Source organism: Crocuta crocuta, unplaced genomic scaffold (assembly GCF_008692635.1).
Source record: "Crocuta crocuta isolate KB4526 unplaced genomic scaffold, BGI_CrCroc_1.0 scaffold491, whole genome shotgun sequence".
In the NCBI taxonomy this organism is placed as follows: Eukaryota; Metazoa; Chordata; class Mammalia; order Carnivora; family Hyaenidae; genus Crocuta; species Crocuta crocuta.
In genome coordinates this window covers 550,381-571,424 of record NW_027532634.1, presented here as the reverse complement: position 1 = coordinate 571,424, position 21,044 = coordinate 550,381, and the positions used below count along the sequence as shown (strand labels likewise).

At 34.1% G+C, this 21,044-nt stretch overlaps 1 long non-coding RNA gene across 1 annotated transcript in view; it reads left to right on the top strand.

Moving 5' to 3' along the window:
* The window catches only part of LOC144245250 (uncharacterized), a 115,228-nt gene extending 110,384 nt beyond the window's left edge, over positions 1–4,844 (top strand). Inside the window, exons 2-4 of the long non-coding RNA XR_013339217.1 lie at positions 1,341–1,437; positions 3,032–3,192; positions 4,756–4,844. This is a non-coding gene — a long non-coding RNA (uncharacterized LOC144245250). The remainder of the gene's footprint in view (positions 1–1,340; positions 1,438–3,031; positions 3,193–4,755) is intronic.
* The last annotated feature ends 16,200 nt before the right edge of the window (positions 4,845–21,044 follow it).

The following is a 21,044-nucleotide window of genomic DNA, read 5'->3' as shown; positions in this document are numbered from 1 at the left end:
AATGGGACAAAATGAGGCTGATATGATTCTCTAAGGACACAATGACACTTTTATGGTTTTCTTGCCAAAAATGCTTGATCTGAATCTAATCCCAATAAACTAATCAGACAAAAACAAACTGAGGAACATTTTCCAAAACATTTGGCCTGTTCTTTTAAAAATAAGTCAAGAGAGACAAGGGAACATATTCAAAGAAAGAAACACTTAAGAGATACAAAAATAAATGCAATTTATGGTCCTGTATTGGATCCTGGATCAGAAAGAGAAAAAAAAATCTTTAAATTACCTATGAGAACATTTGTATAAATGGATTATATTAATTAATACATTATCAAGGTTAAATTTGTTGAATTTGATTATTGTATTGGGTTCAGTAAAGTCTGGTAATGTAAAAACAGCAATAACGTATTTCTTTCATATGTTCTTTTAATTTGTCTCCTTGTCCTAAGTTTTAGAAGAGGGCTATGATACCTGCCAGTTGCTTTAGCTGACTCACAAAATAATAATAACAATTTGCCATGTAGGTGAAGGGTGTTTAGCTCTTATAAACTTTGTGAATTTGCATTTTTGAAAATTAAAAGTTCAAAAAGAGCACAGTACTGCGGTCATGTAGGTGTGTTCATTATATCCATTGCAGTGGAAAAAATTAAATCTCTACTTATAAGTAAGACTTAAAAATTTTTGTATATGTCTTGTTTGTGCTTATGTATGTAAGAGCTTTAGCATTGCTTACATTTAGAGGTGGAATATAGGTAAATAGATATATAGGTGATGGAGGGATAGAGAGATAGATGATAGATAATTGTATAGCATTGTTATATTTGTTTCACTAAGCATATATCACTTTTAACATAAAAAGCATTAGCCAAAAAGTAGAATAAAAGTCTTAAAACACAATGATAATTAAAAATAATCATAAAAGCAATTGAACTAAATGATAAAAATTTAATAATTGGAAAAATGCAGAGAGATTTCCTCAAGGATTCAAAGAAAAATCTGATACAAAAATGAAAATGATAAGACAAAAATTGAAAAAAAAATTAAAAAAGAATAAAAATGTGGTCTATATAATGTTACTCAGAAAAGGACACAATTGAGTAGAGAACAAACTAATCAAAGATAAGACATAAGAGAACTTCTTAAATGTATAGATTTAAAAGGTTCATTACATCCTTAAAGTGAATCAATAAAAAGAAATACATGCAGACATATACGAGAACTTTTGTCTCAATCTCATCTATATAATCTTCCCCTTAGAGAAAGGCACAAAAATGTCACATAATGAGCTATTACATGAATGTATTTCTTCCCTATATTGTGACTGGCTTTCCTACAATCAGAAGAGGAGGAATTATCTTCTCCAACAAGCCTTCTGAATAGACTGCACCGAAAATAGCTCAGACAAGGAAGATTCTATCCCAACTATCCATACCTCAGGTATACATTTCTAAGGTAATAATCCTGAGAACCAGAAAGTTGTCCTTGTCTATGATATATGTTCTCCACTGTGTAGTTTGACGTAGGCCTATTTTTTGTTCTATCTTTGGTAAAGCCAGATGACAACTGATCATATAGTTGACAACTTCTTGAGGTATCCCCTAGCTCTCTAGTTCCAGTTGTTTAATATTTCATCATATATCTCTTTCTCCAAAATTTTATACAGTGTTGGGATGTTTTAAGACAAAATAAACAATTGGCTCAACTGTATTTACAAATAATATAAGATTGACGGGGGCACCTGGGTGTCTTAGCCAGTTAAACACCTAACTCTTGATTTCAGCTCAGGTCATGATCTCACAGTTTGAGTGCCACATTGTACTGACAATACAGAGCCTGCTTGGGATTCTCTCTCACCTTCTCTCTCTGCCTCTCCCTCACTCGCCCTCTTTCTCTCTCAAAATAAATAAATAAACTTAAAAAATATATAGAAGATTGACAAAAGCTCTCATTCACCATGGTTAAAGTAATTATTAAATGTCAACTTTCCATGAGCTCAAAAAAAAAAGAAAAAACGTGGTGAAAATTATGAGTCTAAAATGATCTCTTAGGCTCAAATTGCATAGCAATGGAAACTGGCCTGAAAATATAGGGGTGTGTGATTTATCTCTATTCACTGTGCAGAAGTTTCCAATGATTCAATGAAAATGGACAGTAAGAATCAAGCAGCTGAAAAGAATGGGACACCATTTCATTTATTCCCCTCACTAGATTTTCCCCAAATCTCTTCTAAAGCCATAAGGGCCTCTGGCAGAAACACAAAACTCTTAGGAGACCCATAGTGCTTTTCTCAATCTCCTCCATGGTAGTCATAAACAATTTTCATATGTGGGCATAGACTATTTACCGTCTGTTGTTTTCCAGTTCTCAAGTTAAAATTTAATTACCTCCACAACGTAAGTTTGCATTTTTCAGTTCTCTCCCTCTATTCTTTTCAGTGTTTTACATAGAGTCCTAGTATCTTAAGAAGATGAACACTCAGATCTAATAAAGAGAAGCCACCAATTAACATAAATATTTTTCGGAATAGCAGTTTATAAAAATTGATTCACTGGCATGTAATTGATATACATTAAACTGCACATATATAGACTACTTCATACATTTTTACATATGTATAATCTGTGAAAATCACTATTATCAAGTAAGGAACAGAACATTCACAAGGTTTTATGCCTCATTACAACCACTGTTTCATAACTTATCTCGCCTCTCTGTTCCTGGGTGACCCCTGATCTTCTGTCACTAGAGGTAAAGTTGCATTTCACAGTTTTATATAAGTAGAATAATAAATTGTGTCTAATTTTTGAGTCTTTTCACTCAGCTTAATTATTTTCGGGTTCACACACAACTCTTGGCATATATCAATATTTTATTTCTTTTTATTGTTGGATGGTATTTCATTTCATGAAAGTACACATTTTTTTTTATCCATTTGCCTCATAATGCATTTAGGTTTTCTAGTTGTTGGCTATTACAAATTGAACTGCTATGAATATGTGTCTTTGTATACTCATAGTTTCATTTCTCTTAGGCACGTATCTAGAAGTGGAATCATTTGATCATATGGCAAATTTAACCTGGAACTGTTTCAGAAATGGTCAACCTGCTTTCAAAAAGATTATTCGATTTTACATTCCCACCAGCAGTGTGTGAGAGTCCCAGTTGCTCCATTTCCTAACAACACTTCATGTGGTAAGTCTTTTATTTTTAGCCATTCCAATAGGCTTGTAGAGGGTCTCATTGGGCATGAATTTGTATATCCTAATAACTAATGATATTGACTTTTTTTCATCCACTACTTAGCTATCCATAAATCTTTTTTATTTATTTATTTTTTTTGGTGAAGTGTCTGTTCAAAGCTTGCTCATTTTTATAAAAAATGTTAGGTCACTTTATCATTATTGGGTTGTGAGAAACATTATATTATAAAGGGCTTTTTATATTATAGATATAAATTGTATACCTAATATATGGTTTGCAAATATTTAATTTCAGCATGTGGCTAGTCTTTTCATTCTCTTAACTGAGTCTTTTAATTATTTAATCTTTAGAAAAGAATTTTAATTTTGATGAAGTCCAGTTTATCATTTTTTTCCTTTTGTGGATCATGCTATTGTTGTATATAAAAAATCTTGGCTGTTTTCATTCATTTCTGAAAACTCTACTTTGCTTCACTGATCAATTCACCTATCTTGATACCGATGTCACACTGTCTTCAAAACTATGTTTTTAAAATTATTTTTAAAATCATGAAGTGTTAGATGCACAACATATTTTTTTTTCAAAGAATTTTGGATACTATAAGTCTGTTATATTTCCATATGAATTTTAAAAGCAGCTTATTTTCAAAAAGGATAGGCTGCTGGATTTTGATTTGTATTGTGTTTATAGTTAAATTTGGAGAAAATTAGTATCTTACCAGTATATATTACCATGTGCTCTGACACATGAGCATAGTCTATCTTTCCATTTGGACATGCTTTACTCTCAGTAATGGCTTGAAATTTTCAGTGTATGGGTCTTACACATATTTTTTCAGCTTTATTCCTAAATATTCAAGTGTTTAAAATTCAAATTGTGATTATTTATTGCTAGTATCTAGAGATGTAATTCATTGTTTCCTATTTATCTTGTATTGTCCAACCTTCATAAACTTGCTCAGAAGTTCAAGTTTTATTTATTTTAAATTTTTAAATGTTTTTTATTTATTTCTTAGAGAGAGAGACAACATGAACAGGAGAGGGTCAGAGAGAGAGGGAGACACAGAATCTCAAACAGGCTCCAGGCTCTGAAGTAGCTGTCAGCACAGAGCCTGATGTGGGCCTTGAACCCACGAACTGTGAGATCATGACCTGAGCAGAAGTCGGTCGCTTAACCAACTGAGCCACCCAGGCGCCCCTCAACAAGAGTTTTAAAAATTTCAATGTCTTGGGGCGCCTGGGTGGCTTAGTCGGTTAAGCGTCCGACTTTCGCTTAGGTCATGATCTCGCGGTTCGTGGGTTCGAGCCCCGCGTCGGGCTCTGTGCTGACTGCCAGCTCGGAGCCTGGAGCCTGTTTCAGTCTGTGACTCCCTCTCTCTCTGACCCTCCCCTGCTCACGCTGTCTCTCTCTCTCTCTCTCCTAGAGATAAAAAAAAAAAAAATTTTTTTTCAGTGTCTTCTCTATATAGACAATCATGTTATCTGTGAATAAAGGCAGTTTTTCCCTTTCCAATCAGCATGCTTTTCATGTCTTTTTCTTGTTTTATTGAACCAGCTCAAATCTCCAGAAGAATGATAAATAGAAATAGTGAGAGTGGACACCTTTGACTTGTTCTGATCATAAGAGGAAAATCTCATCTTTCATCCAGTAGGTAGACGTTAACTATCTTTTTTTCATGTATTGACTTTATCAAATTGAGCATCTTCCTTTTGATTCTTACTTTACTATGATTATTAAAAATGGATGTTTGATTTTGTCAAATTCTTTTTCTGTTAAGATTCTGACTTCAGCTAAGGTCATGATCTCAATATCCATAAATTCAAGCCCTGCGTTGGGCACTGTGCTGACAGCTCAGAGCCTGGAAGCCTGCTTCAGCTTCTATGTCCTCCTCTCTCTCTGCCCCTCCTCCAATCATGCTCTGTCTCTCAAAAATGAATTAGTGTTAAAAAAATTTTTTTTAAATAATCTTATAAGTTTTCTTTTTAATTTGTTAATATAGTGAGTTCAATTTATTTTTTTATCATTTATTACACTGTTTCTTAAATATCAAAAGACTTGCATTTACAGGATAAGCCTCGTTTGATTATGATGTGTTAATCTCTATATATTATACTTAATTTGCTTAAATTTTGTTAAGAATTTTTTGTCTATATTCGTGACAGAAGCAGCTTGATAGTATTCATACTTGTAGTAACTGGATTTTTTTTTTTAAATAAGGCCAACATTTGCCTCACAAATGGTCTAGAAAGCATTTCTTTCTCTTCAATATTCTGTACATGTTTGATAGAACTTGTACTATCTATCTCTTATTGGATAGAATTCAGTAAAGAAGGCATTTGAGCTTGGCATTCTATTTGTGAGAATGTTTTTCACTAACACTCCAATTCCTTTAATAGCTTATCTGTTTCTTGTTGAGTGAGCTTTGGTGTTTTGTGTGTTTCAAGAAATCTGTCCATTTTATCTAAGATATCAAGGTTATTTGCTTATAAATGTTAATATTTTCCTAATATACTGTTAATATTTGTGGAATCTAGTGATACCACCTCTATCATTCCTCATTGTAAATATTTTTGAAAAGTCTCGCTACAATTTAAGTTCATCTCACAGAACTAGTTCTTAGTTTCTTTGACTTTTTCTGTTCTTCTTCTGTCTTCTTGTTCCCTGATTTCCTCTTTAATCTTTATTAATTCCTTCCTTCTTCTTATTTTGTGCAGTGACTGAAGGTTTATGTCCTCCTTCCCCAAATTTATATTGATTGAAATCCTAACCCCAAACTTTATTGTCTTAGAAGGTGAGGCCTTTGGGAGATGATTAGGTGGTGAAGGTGGAGCCCTCATGAATGGGGATACTGCTCCTGTCAAAGGGACCCCAGAGAGCTCTCTCCTTTCTCTCTGTGATGGGAAGATAAATGAGGAGCCAGCTGTATGCACCCCAGAAGAGGGTTCTCACCAGAACCCCACCATGCTTTCATTTTGATCTCAGATTTTGGGTCCTCAGAATTGTGAGAAATAAATTTCTGTTGTTTATAAACAACTCCGTTTATGGCACTTTGTTATGGCAGCCTGAACTAAGATACTTTGTGTTTTACTTTTTCTAGTTTATTAAGGTGGAGGATGATGTCATTAGCTTGAGACCTTTCTTCTTTTATAATGTAGTTCATTTAGTATTGCAATATTCCATTAAGTATTGCTTTAGCATAATAACACAACTTTTGACAAGTGATACTTTTATTTACATTCATTTAACAACATTTTTAAATTTCTCTTTTGATTTTCCATGAATTATTGAGATATATGCATTCTGGTTCTTCGCTATTTAAAGATTGTCCAGACATCTTTTTAAAATTTATTGAGAATTATATTTTGGCTCAGGATATGATGTGTTAACAGTTTGAGTAACTTCAGAAGCATGAATATTCTGCTTTAATTTGTGGGAATGTTCTATAAATATTAATTAGGTCAAATTTGTCATTTGTCTTTTATATTCTAGCTGATTTTCTACCTCCTTGTTTTATCAAGTATGTTTACTTATCAATTATTTGTATGCTTGTTTTATCACCTATTCATGAAAAATTATACTACCAAGAATAAACTCAGGAGTAGAAAATAACAAAGCACACCGGAAAAATAATCCACAGATGTAACATTTGAGAGGATTTAGGCTGCAAATAGTAGAGAATAGAACAATCTTAAGTGATTTAAGAGTAAGTGTGCCTGAAACTTTCAATGAGATCATAAGAGACATTGAAATTATGAGGCAAAGAGGAAAAATAAAAAAAATAATAATGGTAATGAGTCATCTATAAACAAACAAACAAAATATACGGCTCTCATTGGTTGGGGGAGGTAGGCTAACTCACTGTTGTGAATAAAATTAGTGAACTGCAAGAAAGATCTAAAGAAATGGCTCAGAAGGAAAAATTAGAAAATATAAAAGAAAAGGCAAGAGACACAGGAGATGGAGAAAAGTTTCAACATCTACCTAATGAGATTTTTAGAAAGAGAAAAATAAAAGGGGCAAAACAGTTTGATGAGCAGAAACACAGAATGAAAGCAAAGGAAGATAACTTGGAAGATCAAACCTAGATACCAGGTAATAAAACCAAAGAACATTAAAGCCAAAGGGGAAATACTTAAAATATGCAACTTTGATTTTAACTTATTTTTTAAAATTACTGGCAATTAGACTTTCAGTAAACATTTTATCTATAATTAGAGACCAGATGAAAAGAAATTAATATGTTTCAAGTGTGAAATTAAAGTATTTTCAGTATATAATTGTATACAGAACTAACCTATCATTTAAGGGTGAGGGTAAAATATATATGTTGACATATTGAAAGTTGCTTATCGCTCAGGACATGTATATTCACTTGAAAGTATTAAGACATTCTCTGTGCTTTCCCATTTTATATCAGATACTCCTTTGCTTGTTGATTCCTGTGTTTTCTTAATCTTCTATTCACATGTATGCCTAGGCTCTGAGCCTCTTCCTTTCTTTTCTTTTTTTTTTTAGTGCTTATTTTGAGAGAGAACATGCAAGCAGGGGAGTGGTAGAGAGAGATAGAGGGAGACCAAATCCCAAGCAAGCTCTGCACTGTCAGCACAGAGCTCCACGTGGGGCTCAAATTCATAAACCTTGAGATCATGACCTGAACTGAAATCAAGAGTTGGATGCCCAACCAGCTGAGCCACCCAGGTGCCCGTGAGCCTCTTCCTTTCCAGTTATGTCCTGTAGTTGAGAGTGAGCCAGCTCTTTGTGGGAGTATTCTTACAGCACTGTATCCACTGCCTCACTGCTCCACTGAAGTTTTATATTCCCATATACTGACAGAAAACTTTTTAAATCTTGGTATCACCATGCTGTGCTCCCTCCTTCTCCCTGTTCCATTTCCCCTCATTTCTTCAGTTCATATGGCAGTAACTAAAGGTATTGCTGGTGACTACATTCTACCCCCCACAACTCCCTCTTACATCTCCGCCTCATCTGCTGTACTGCAGGATTGAGGGGGGAAGCACAGGGGCACTGTCCAGTCAGGGAATGTCCCACCAGCCTTCTCGATCTTATCACTGTCATCAGAGTTCATTATAAGAGCAGTTCAAGGCTGAACATTTCTTTGAGCTGCATCTATATCCTTCCTAGTTTTGTGGAGCTCTGTGTCAGCTTCTTATTTTATCTCAGTTTTCCTGTTGGCTAGATAATCTTCATGATCAGTGGTTTAGATTTATAATTTCTCTTTTTTCTCCTTGAACAGAGTTTGATTCTTTCCATTGTATTTTCAATTTGTTGAATTTAATGAGGCTCAGGGGGATGAGAGTAGATTAAAATATGTATCATCATTCAAAGCTATAGTCTTTATATTTTGAGGCTTTATTTGAAATATTTTTGTGCCCTAATTAATTTTCAAAGGGCAATATTATCTCATCCAGTATTCTCAAATATAAAGTAACAGTTAAAAAATATGTTACTAGGTTTGTTCAGTGCTGTGTGCTAGTTACAGTATTAACTGTTTTATGCACATTATCATTTAATGTTTAAAAATTCTAATTGCAGCATTATACTCATTTCACATCCACAAAAAGGTGAAGCTGATGTAATGATTTAGTGGAAATCTCACACTTAGCAGATTGATTAGCTGTGTTTAGAACTTTCATGGTGTTACTGCTTAGACTGTATTCTAATCTCAATCTGATACTATCTTTTGCATGATGCAAGGATGTATGTCTATAATTGCCTTAAGTTAAACATACATTCTCAAATCTTAAATAAAACTAATTTAAATTGACTTAAATGAATTAAAAAAAGACTTTTCACGGACTAGGATACAAATATTGCAAAATCAAACTATCCCCATATTAACTCGGTATCCCCCATAGATATATCCTTGCCTCCTTTAAACAATTCACCATTAATGAGAATAACCAAATTAGAAATGAGTGAGTGTTCATTTATATTTCATCCCTCTGGAGTTTAGAGAGAAAATCTCTAGCACAAATCTCCTGTTTACAAGGGTAGAAAAATTATAGCATAAATTCGCTTCTTAAGTGAAAAAATAAGAAAGAATTAAGCTAGGTAAATACAACAATGGAGGATAAGGACTTTAAATTCTTATTACAGTAAGATTCTCTATTACAGTAAAATCTTAATAACTCAAAATAATCCAGATTTCATAATGATTTGCGTGTGGGCTTTATTAAAGTTCACCTTTATTTTTAAATTATGGGAATTGCTAAGCAAATTAACTTTTCTAGTAAGCTTGTAGCACTTCACAATGCACAACTTACTAGAGTAGACTATTTTCAAACACTTCAATATTGTGATTTATTTTATTTTTAATGTTTTATTTTATTTTTGAGGGGGAGAGGCAGAGAGAGATGGAGACACAGAACCTGAAGCAGTCTGCAGCCTCTGAGCTGTCAGCACAGAGCTGGACAAAGGGCTTGATCTCACCAACTGTGAGATCGTGACCTGAGCTGAAGTCATCAGATGCTTAACTGACTGAGCCACCCAGATACTCCTTTTTTCTTCTTCTTTTCTTTTTCTTCTTCTTTTTTAGAGACAGAGTATGAAAGCAGGGGAGAGGTATGGAGGAAGAGAGAGAGATTCCTCAGGAGCCCAACAAATACAGGCCTCCATCCCATAAACTGGGAATCATGAACTAAGCTGAAATCCAGAGTCAGACAATCAACTGACTGAGTCACCCAGGTGTCCCTCAATACATATTTTAAAGTAAAATAGTACCGAATGAGTTTTATGGTCATGACAGCTTCTATGTCAGGACCTCTACTACTCTGTAATGTCTTTGTATCGCTTCAATTGTGTGTGCAATCATGAAACAACCCTGTCTCCTAGGAAATATGTAATCCAAGGTTTTTATTGACTCAGGAAAATTTAGTTGCAAGCATTTTATATTCTGCAGTGAGATTAACATGCAATAATTCTTGTCTCTGCAAGAAAACAGTGCTCATATTATGAACATTTTATTTAATGATCAATTCTGTTTTGGTGCGGCATAGTAAGGTGTGTTTTGGATGCTTACATGCTTATATATATAAGCTATATATATATAATTTATATATATAATTTATATTTATATATAATTTATATATAGTATATATATATTTATATATAATGTATATATATAGTTTATATATATAAACTATAGTTTATATATAGTTTATATATATAATTTATATATATAGTTTATATAATTTATATATATATATAAGCTAGCAAGAAGCAGGAGGATAATTTTGTAAACTTCTACTTGGTGGTCTGAAACATATACTCNCTATATATATATATAAATTATATATAAGTTTATATATAATTTATATATAGTATATATATAAATTATATATAATGTATATATATATAGTTTATATATATAAACTATATATAGTTTATATATATAGTTTATATANTGGAGCCAATAATCCAATCAGGGACTTCTATGTAGATATAAATCACTATAATTCATAACATTTGTATACTAGGTACATCTGTGTTATTTATAAGCTATGGCACTTTAGGTAAATCACTTCATCAACAGTTTTTAGCTTTCTTATTTTATCTAATAAATGAAAGCATCAAACTAAAAGTACAGTTTTAATTTTCTATAATTTTGTTAATTTGTCACTTTTTAAAAGTGAAATGATGTTTTAACTCAAAAGCTAGGAAAGAAGAATAATGTCATCACTGAATTCAAACTTTTATACTTAGAAAAGTTTGGGGCAATTATTGACTTCTATTATCTATAGCCTGCCTGGTGGTGCAACTCATCTTTAATCTCCACTTGTTAAGCAAAATGCATGTTAGGTCATTCTGCTTAGTTAGATTTTTCTAATCTGTCAAAGGACCACTTCATTACTAATGATTTGTGTCTCTACTAAAGCGCATTCATGCTTAGAATATTGCTATAATGTATTGACAAAGGATTTTACTGCTGCCAGTGTGCTAATTGAAACTCTTTATACCCCAGTTAAGTAAAACAAAATTGAATAAATCCAGCATAGTAATCTCACCAATAAAATTTCCCATATATTGCTGGCTTTAAAATCCATGCAATTAAAACATAATAGAAAGGTAGGAGATTATCTGCATAATAAAGAAAAAGAAAATGTTCAATGAATAATTTCATAACCATCCATGCTATTTTGTATGGAATATGCAATTACTGAGATTCATATTAAGATAAAAAAATATAAAAAGTATGTATTTGAAGATACTAAATTAAAATGTCTCTAATAGACTGAGTCAGAAGTAGTATATATACATTCATTAAATACATGTTAGTTGAGCATATATAATTTTGGAGGATGTAGCTGTAAGTAAAATGTACAAATCCTTATTCTTGTGGAAATGATAGGATCATAAGGAGTAATACTATACAAATAATTAAAATATAGCTTTATAGAGACAGTGAGTGGGGGCTACTTTGGGAGCATAGAAAGGAACATTTAATCAGATCTGGTAGGAAAATAAGAGCACAGGGAATCAATTGGTCACCAGGTCAAAAACTGATATACCTAAAGGGGCATCTGAAGGAACTAGGAAGAAATGTTGAATAGAAAAGAAAGGTCCAGATAAGGCAGATAATTCCTTCATCTGAAGGATAGCTAGTAAAAAACTCTAAATAATGTGAAAATTAAAATAAATGTGAATATTTCTCCTTGGCTACATCCACGAGGACCACAGGAAGCTCATAACACATACCATCAATGCAAGAGACCCATTGAAATAAGGTTAAACAAATAACAACTGAGGCTGGTTAAAAATGGTTACATGCAAAAACAAAGAGGTAGCTTATGATGAACTATTGCATGTTGACATCTGAATTAGCTTGTTTCCTAGTACTCAAGCTAAAGAGGGGAATATGACTTCAGTTTAATAATGAGAAATTAGGGATACCTGGCTGGATCAGTTAGTGGAACATATGACTCTTGATCTTGAGGTTGTGAGTTTGACCACCACATAGAGTTTATAATTTAGTTAAAAAAATAAATAATAAGAGACTACTCTGCCCCAAGCATCAAATGCCAAGATGCATATGGAAATAAAAACCAGAACTGAAATACTGAATTTCTTTATATTTATAGAACTATTAGGGGGCAGAGAAAAAAAAAGTGATCCATTTGTAGACTGAATCAGTGACAAATAAGAAGAGATGATTTTGTTGTTCATTTCTTATACTAAAGTGCAGAGTCTGGACACATTTCTACTTTGAGTTAGAATAGTCCACTGTATAAACTTCTAGTTGGAGAGATGTGATACAGGATTACTGTTAGGTAATACACAAGAAGTTTTATTTCTCCTTAACTAATATCCATTTTAAATCATACACAAGTAAATTACTCAATATATGATGAGTCTCCAAGAGAAAATGCCTGTTTGGAGTGGACCATTAAGAAAATAAATAGAAGAGCTAAGGAAGTGGCAGCACAGTAGGGGTGAAAATCACCCTCCTCTAGCTCAGTGCAAATTAATGCATAGTAAATGATACTTGTCAGAATTACCATTTTTAACACATTTATTTCTAAGTTAAATAAACATTGTGATCTGAACAACGATTTAGACTATAAGCATTGAGAGATCAGGAGCTGTATCTCCATCAATTTGAATACAGAACCCTAACTCCACAATAGGATTTCAGAGAGTCCTAAAGTTCCATGTATATGGTTCTTCTTCCATGTGCTCACCCCTGTATGGAACTGTCTGCCAAGGAGCTTACTCAGAATAAGCAATTCACAATTCAAGTTGATAGCCACCTTCCATCAAGTGACTATCAGTACAAATCCTCATATGAGGTACATATTTCTTTCCTCACTGTCGTGCAGAACTCAAGAAATTTTAAGTGCACTCTCTTCGGGGAGAAAAGACAAAAAACAATACAAAACATAACAAAGGCAGCAAAGACGAGAAAGGACCAGAGACCACCACCAGATACTCCAACTCTATAATCAACATAATGGCAATGAACTCATCTCTTTCAGTACTCGCTCTAAATGTCAATGAACCAAATGTTCCAATCAAAAGATATAAGGAAACAGAATGGATAAGAAAACAAGATTCATCTATATGCTGTTTACAAGAGACACACTTAGACCTAAAGTCACCTTCAGATTGAAAGTAAGAGGATGGAGAACCATCCATCCTCTTAGAGGATGTTCTTAGTCTTAGAGACTAAAGAACATCATATTAAAGAATGAATGGACTAACCAAGAAATTAGAGGAAATTAAAAAGTAGCAATGAAAATGATAACACCAAAACCTCTGGGATGCAGCAAAGCCGGTTATAAGAGGGAAGTATATACAAATCCAGGCCTTCCTACACAAGGAAGAAAGGTCTGAGATTCACAACCTACACCTCAACCTTGCACCTCAAAGAGATGGACCATCATGCTAATGGTCAACAAAAGAAAACAGAAGTAGCCATACTTATTTAAGACAGTGTAGACTTTAAAATAAAGACTGTAATAAAAGATGAGGAAGGGCATTATATCATAATTAAGGGGTCTGTTCACCAAGAAGATCTAAGAATTGTAAACATTTATGCTCCAAATGTGGTAGCACCCACATATATAAATCAATTAATCACAAACATAAAGAAACTCATTGATAATAATACCATAATAGTAAGGGACTTCAACATTCCACTTACAGCAATCACCTAAAAGAAAATCAACAAGGAAATGATGGCTTTGAATGACACACTGAACCAGATGGACTTAACAGATAGATTCAGAATATTTCCTCCTAAAGCAGTGGAATATACATTCTTCTCCGGTGCACATGGAATGTTCTCCAAAATAGATCACATACTGGGACAGAAACCAGTCCTTAACACGTACAAAAAGACTGAGATCATATCATGTATATTTTCAGACTACAACAATATGAAATTCAAAATCAACCACAAAAAGTTTGGAAAGGTAACAAATACTTAGAGACTAAAGAACATCATATTAAAGAATGAATGGACTAACCAAGAAATTAGAGGAAATTAAAAAGTATATGGAAGCAATGAAAATAACACCATAGTCCAAAATCTCTGGGATGCAGCAAAGCCGGTTATAAGAGGGAAGTATATACAAATCCAGGCCTTCCTACACAAGGAAGAAAGGTCTCAGATTCACAACCTACACCTCAACCTTACACCTCAAAGTGCTGGGAAAATAACCCAATGAAACCAGGAGCTGGTTCTTTGAAAGAATTAACAAAATTGATAAATCCCTACCCAGTTACATTAAAAAGGTAAAGGAGAGGGCCCAAATAAATAAAATCAGGAATGAAAGAAGAGAGATCACAACCAACACAGCATAAATACAAACAATAATAAGAATATTATGAGCAATTATACACCAATAAAGTGGGCAATCTGGAAGAAATGGACAAATTCCTAGAAACATATAAACTACAGAAACTATTACAGGAAGAAATAGAAAATTTGAACAGACCCATAAACCAGTAAAGAAATTGAATTAGTAATCAAAATCTCCTAGAAAAACAAGAATCCAGGGCCATATGGCTTTCCAGGGGGAATTCTTCCAAACAAACATTTAAGGAAGAGTTTACACCTATTCTCTTGAAGCTGATCCAAAAAACAGAAATGGAAGGAAAACTTCCAAACTCTTTCTCTGAAGCCAGCATTACCCTGATTCCAAAACCAGACAAAGACCTCACAAAAAAGGAGAACTACAGACCAATTTCCCTGATGAACATGGACACAAAAATCCTCAACAAGATATTACCCAACTTTATCCAACAATACATTAAAAAAATTACTCTCCACCACTAAGTGGGATTTATACCTGGAATGTAGGGCTGGTTCAATATCCAGAAAACAATCAATGTGATTCATCAGTCAATAAAAGGACAGGAACATGGATGCAAAAATCCTCAAGAAGATATTAGCCAGCTGTATCCAAGAATACATTAGAAAAATTATTCACCACGACCAAGTGGGATTCATACCTAGGATGCAGGGCTGGTTCAATATCCCGAAAACAATCAATGTGATTCATCACATCAATAAAAGCAAGGACAGGAACCACATGATCCTCTCAATAGATGCAGAGAAAGCATCTGACAAAATACAGCATCCTTTCTTGATAAAAACCCTCAAGAAAGTAGGGATAGAAAGATCATACCTCAAGATCATAACAGCCATATATGAAAGACCCACCACTAATATCATCCACAATGAAGAAGAACTGAGAGCTTTCCCGAAGCCTCAGCAGTCAGACAACACAAAGAAATAAAAGGGGTCCAAAACGGCCAGGAGGAGGTTAAACTTCCGTTCTTCGCAGATGACATGACATTTTCTATGGAAAACCTAAAAGACTCCACCAAAAAACAGCTAGAACTGATCCATGAATTCAGCAAAGTTGCAGGATATAAAATCAATGCACAGAAATCGGTTGCTTTCCTTAACACCAACAATGAAGCAACAGAAAGAGAATTCAAGGAATTGATCCCATTTACAGTTGCACCAAAAACTGTATAATACCTATGAATAAATCTAACCAAAGGGGAAAAATCTATACACTGAAAACTATAGAAAGCTTATGAAAGAAATTGGAGAAGACACAAAAAAGAAAAAATATTCCATGCTCCTGGATAGGAAGAACAAATATTGTTAAAATGTCAATACTACCCAAAGCAATCTACATATTCAATGTAATACCTATTAAAATAATGCCAGCATTATTTTAAGCTTTAAGCTTTAAGAAACAATTCTAAAATTTCTGTGGAACCAGAAAAGACCCCAAATAACCAAAGTAATGTGGAAAAAGAAGAGTAAAGTGAGAGGCATCACAATTCCAGACTTCAAGCTGTATTTTATAAAGCTGTAATCATCAAGACAAGTATGCTACTGGCACAAAGACAGATACTCAGATCAATGGAACAGAATAGAGGACCCAGAGATGGACCCACAAACGTATGGCCAACTAGTCTTTGACAAAGCAGAAAAGACTATCCAATGGAAACAAGACAGTCTCTTCAGCAAGTGGTGTGGGAAATCTGGACAGAGTTATGCAGAAACATGAACCTGGACCACTTTCTTACATCATACACAAAAATAAACTCAAAATGGATGAAAGACCTAAACTACAGCAGGGATCTTTGCAATTTCTCCCAAAGCTTGTTGAGAATTACTTTGTGGCCTGAAAAATAATATGATTTTGTAAATGTTCCATAGACACTGGGGAATAAAGAACATCCTCAGTTTATAGAATATAAATTTGAGTATACTAATATTAAATTAATAATATTAATTGTGTCATCCTGATCTTCTAAATTTGTTTTAAATATTTTCTCTTTGTGGAACAGTTTTACATGCCAGGAAATTTGGCAGTGCTTTTAGAAAGATTAAAGGATTGAAAGCAACATTAAATATATCACCTTTAATAGCTATACTTTTAGTGGTACATTTGAGCAAAAATTACCGTTACCATTTTGAGCAATATCTCATATTGACAAAATGGGATTCTAATAATTGCAAAGATTTATTGAGTGTTTACTATGAGGAAAGCATAGGTTGATACAATTCACGTGCACTGAATCAATCATAGCACACCTGTAAGCTAAGTACTGTTAGTGATTCTGTCTTAAAGATGAAAAAAAAATGAAGCACAGAGTTTAAGCATGGTTGTCTACATATATTAAATAATGTAATGATCATATCACCTATTGTTTTTCACTAAAATAGAAAGCTACTTAGAAATAAATAGGGAAATATTATGTTATTCTAATTTTTTTTTTTTAAGACAGAGACAGCTTGAGCAGGGGAGGGGCAGAGAGAGAGGGAGAAAGAGTCCCAAGGAGGTTCCATGTTGTCAGCACAGAGCCTGATGGGGGGCCTGAACTCACAAAACAGTGAGATTATGACCTGAGCTGAAATCAAGGGTAGGTTGCTTAGCCAACTGAGTCACCCAAGTGCCCTATTTTAATTTTTTGAATACTCCGAAATAAGATTCATTCATTCACTATTTAATGTACCAGATATTTACTGCGTACTCATTATGTGTCAAAAATTGTGTTAGGCCCTGGAAATACAAAGTTAACATAAAAGCATCCCCACCATCAGAAACCATACAGAAAGAATGTACAAGAGAAACTGCTGCTTTGATTTACTAGTGTTGTTGGGAATGGAAATCGCAATGAGCAGGCAGCACTGCAGTATGATTTCTTCCTTCATTTCCACTCCTTTGTAAAATCTCAAAGTTCACTTCTCTGTCTTTTCCCCCTCTTCTTCTCCCTTCCTCCCCCCAACCCTGTCCCAACACCTTCCAGACTGCCTTTAAAATAATTGTCAGATAGGTGATGGGTCACGTGTAAACTGAACCAAGGAAAGTTTTGTTATTTTATTTATTTAGTAAATACCAGTAGCTCAGATAGCTAAAGGTAAATGAAGGATTTGCACCTCCCTGCCAACAACTTCATTACTGCGGATCCTGCGACAAACATTCAAACACTTATCAGCAGCATACACACACTTATAAACTAATTTCCTAATCTACCCATTCTATTCCACAGACACTCAGGTAGGTGTACCTCAAGATTGGTGCTTGATCTTTAAGGGCAGGATCAGCCAACACGGGTCAGGTAACTGTTCTCCACAAAATGAATTGCATTGAACCAAGTAGGGACCAAAGTTTAAGTGATGCTCTGATGATCTTGGCCATCAGGTGATGCAAAGTTGGTAGCACCTATATTGTGTTGCCTAGTAAACATAGCTATTGGATGCCACTCAATTTGCTAAAGAAAATTAATTCTAACACCTGTATACTAACTAAAAACAAAACCAAGAGGGGGAAAAGACAGAGAAGTGAACTTTGTCTGAAATTTTACAGAGGAGTGGAGATGAAGGAAGAAATCATACTACAGTGCTGCCTTCTCCCCCAAAACTCTGGTACAGATTTCAAGAATAATATTTCAAATGTTTCTATAACCATGTTTGCATTATGGATTCTAAAGCTTTTTCAAATGCTGAGTACCCCTAAGGTATGGATTCAAGTTGCCTTCCATATATAAATCTCATGTTTATAATGGCACATGTTAATGTCAATTATCATATAGATGGTCTACCCGGAAGGAAAACAGTTTAATCAATTGCCTACCACACTCAGCTTTCAGTTGGCTACTATAATTGTTCAAGCAGGGGGCGCCTGGGTGGTNGGTACAGATTTCAAGAATAATATTTCAAATGTTTCTATAACCATGTTTGCATTATGGATTCTAAAGCTTTTTCAAATGCTGAGTACCCCTAAGGTATGGATTCAAGTTGCCTTCCATATATAAATCTCATGTTTATAATGGCACATGTTAATGTCAATTATCATATAGATGGTCTACCCGGAAGGAAAACAGTTTAATCAATTGCCTACCACACTCAGCTTTCAGTTGGCTACTATAATTGTTCAAGCAGGGTGCGCCTGGGTGGTTTAGTCCGTTAAGCGTCCGGCTTTCGCTTAGGTCATGATCTCACTGTTCGTGGGTTCGAGTCCCGCGTCGGGCTCTGTGCTGACTGCCAGCTCAGAGCCTGGAGCCTATTTCGAGTCTGTATCTCCCTCTCTCTCTGACCCTCCCCTGCTCACGCTGTCTCTCTCTCTCTCTCTCTCTCTCTCCTAGAAATAAATAAAAAAAAAATTGTTCAAGCAGTATGACTGGAAAATAGATAAACTTTCTTCAGGGTTTCAAAGGATTCTGTCATCAAATTCAGGTAGGAGGAGAGGAGGAAAATATCAGGCTTCTATATCTTATTGATTAGCAACTATAGTTTATCAGGGAAAGCGATTTTTTTTAAACTGAATTAAACAAATGTTGGAAACTGTAACCTCTCTTAATAATACAAAACTTACACAATACAAAATTAAAATACAATATTATGAATGAAAGTAAGTGGCAAGAAAATGCAAATAACTTATCTGTATGTGGAAGTGTATACACAAAAATATTCTACTAAATCCAAAGAAACATGTCCCAATTCAACATCCTGTAGCAATATTCCAAAGATGTGCATGACCCTCACTTCAGTGCTAGGCTTCAGGAGGGGTATGGTGATAGCAAGAAATTCAAAGTATAAAAGGAGAATAATTTTATATAATTTCACATCATTTCAGCTTATTTTTCCCTTTTCTTTTTGAGATCTTCTAATTATAAACACATATAATATGTAACCACATTAACAAGGGCCTTGCTACAACCTTAGGAAGGCCTCATGTAATTTAGAGGTCCTGACATTAAAGATTTATATTTTCATGGTTAATCTACATATGCCTGAATAAAGAAAGTGAAACATTTTCTAGGTATTAGCTATGTTGTCTGTAGTCTGTGATAGAAATTTTACTGCTAATTTGTTTAAATATTGTTATTATACATGGAACATATATTTATAAAAGTAATTGTTTAGCTATAAGTATTTATTATTGTATGTATACTAGAGAGTATGACTTCTCACATGCACAGAATATGAAGTATACATTTTCTTTTCTCTAAGTTTCTTTACTTAGAAGGCAGTATTCTGTAAGTATTATGCAGTTTGTATCCAAAGAGTATGCAATAAATATGGACATAAAACTAAATAGAAAAAGTAACTGGAAGGAGATTTTCTAAAGAAATTTCTGTAACATGTATAACAAGCTATTGTTCATAGCAGGTTTTTAATAGATTTTCTGCTTTACTGAACTCATTGGTTCCATTTGAACAGTGTATATGCTATTCACTTAGAGAGCTGTATTCAGAACTGTTTGTGGAACTTAATAATGCTAGTTCCATTTTTTTTTACCTCCTCGAAAGCTAAGTATAACTGAAGAAAAAGGTTTCTATTCTTTAGAGAATAATTACCATAGTGTAAAGATTCCCATGTATGAAGTTGGATGCAAATATATAAGAAAGTTTTTGTCATGATGCTGACTTTTCTCAGGAGTGAAGAATTTCACTCGGGGTTTCTCATTTAGAATACAAAATTAGGAATGCAAAAGAATGGCAGGAAAATAGCAATAACTTATCTGTATGTGGACATGTACACACAAAACTATGTCCTACTATATCCCAAAGAAACATGAGTGTCTCATTAGGCTAGAATCCAGAATTTTGAAAGCAGAGTTGGGAGATTCAGTTCCTTCTGAGGCAGTGAAGGAGAATTAGTTACATGCCTCTCTCCTAGTTTCTGGTAGCTTCAATTGTTTTTGGGCTTATAAGAATAAAGTGCTTTATGGGGAGCCTGGGTGGCTCAGTCAGTTAAGTATCCGACTTTCGATTTTGGCTCAGGTCATGATCTCTTGGTTCATGAGTTCAGGCACTGTCACACGAAGCCCACTTGGGATTCTGTCTCTTCCTTTCTTTTTGCTTGCCCCTCACAACTTGTTCTATCTCTCTCAAAGCAAATAAACTTAAAAAATTAAATGTTTTATATTGGATCAGGGCCTATCTTAAAGACTTCATCTTAACTTGACCATGTACAAACACCCTATTTCTAATTAAGGTTATAATTGCAGGTACTGAGAGTTTTTTGGGAAAGATGCAATTCAACCCATAATAGTATGTGGTTTCTATAACCAGCAGCATGTGGGTGGAAGCACTGGTATGCCGCTTGCAAGCCTAGCTAAGTTAAAGGCCTTATATCTCCACCATTGCCAATGGGAAACATATAGGTTTCTGTTCACAGGAAGAGAAATAGGTGGGATGGAGACATCTCATCACACCCAGACTAGAGCAAACGCATCACAGCTATTTTGCTGACGTAAGAACAAAATTAAATGTTGTTTTTAAGCTACTTACTGAGTTTGAATGTTGTTTGTGATGCTGCAATTTGTAACAATAGCTAACTGATGCAATTA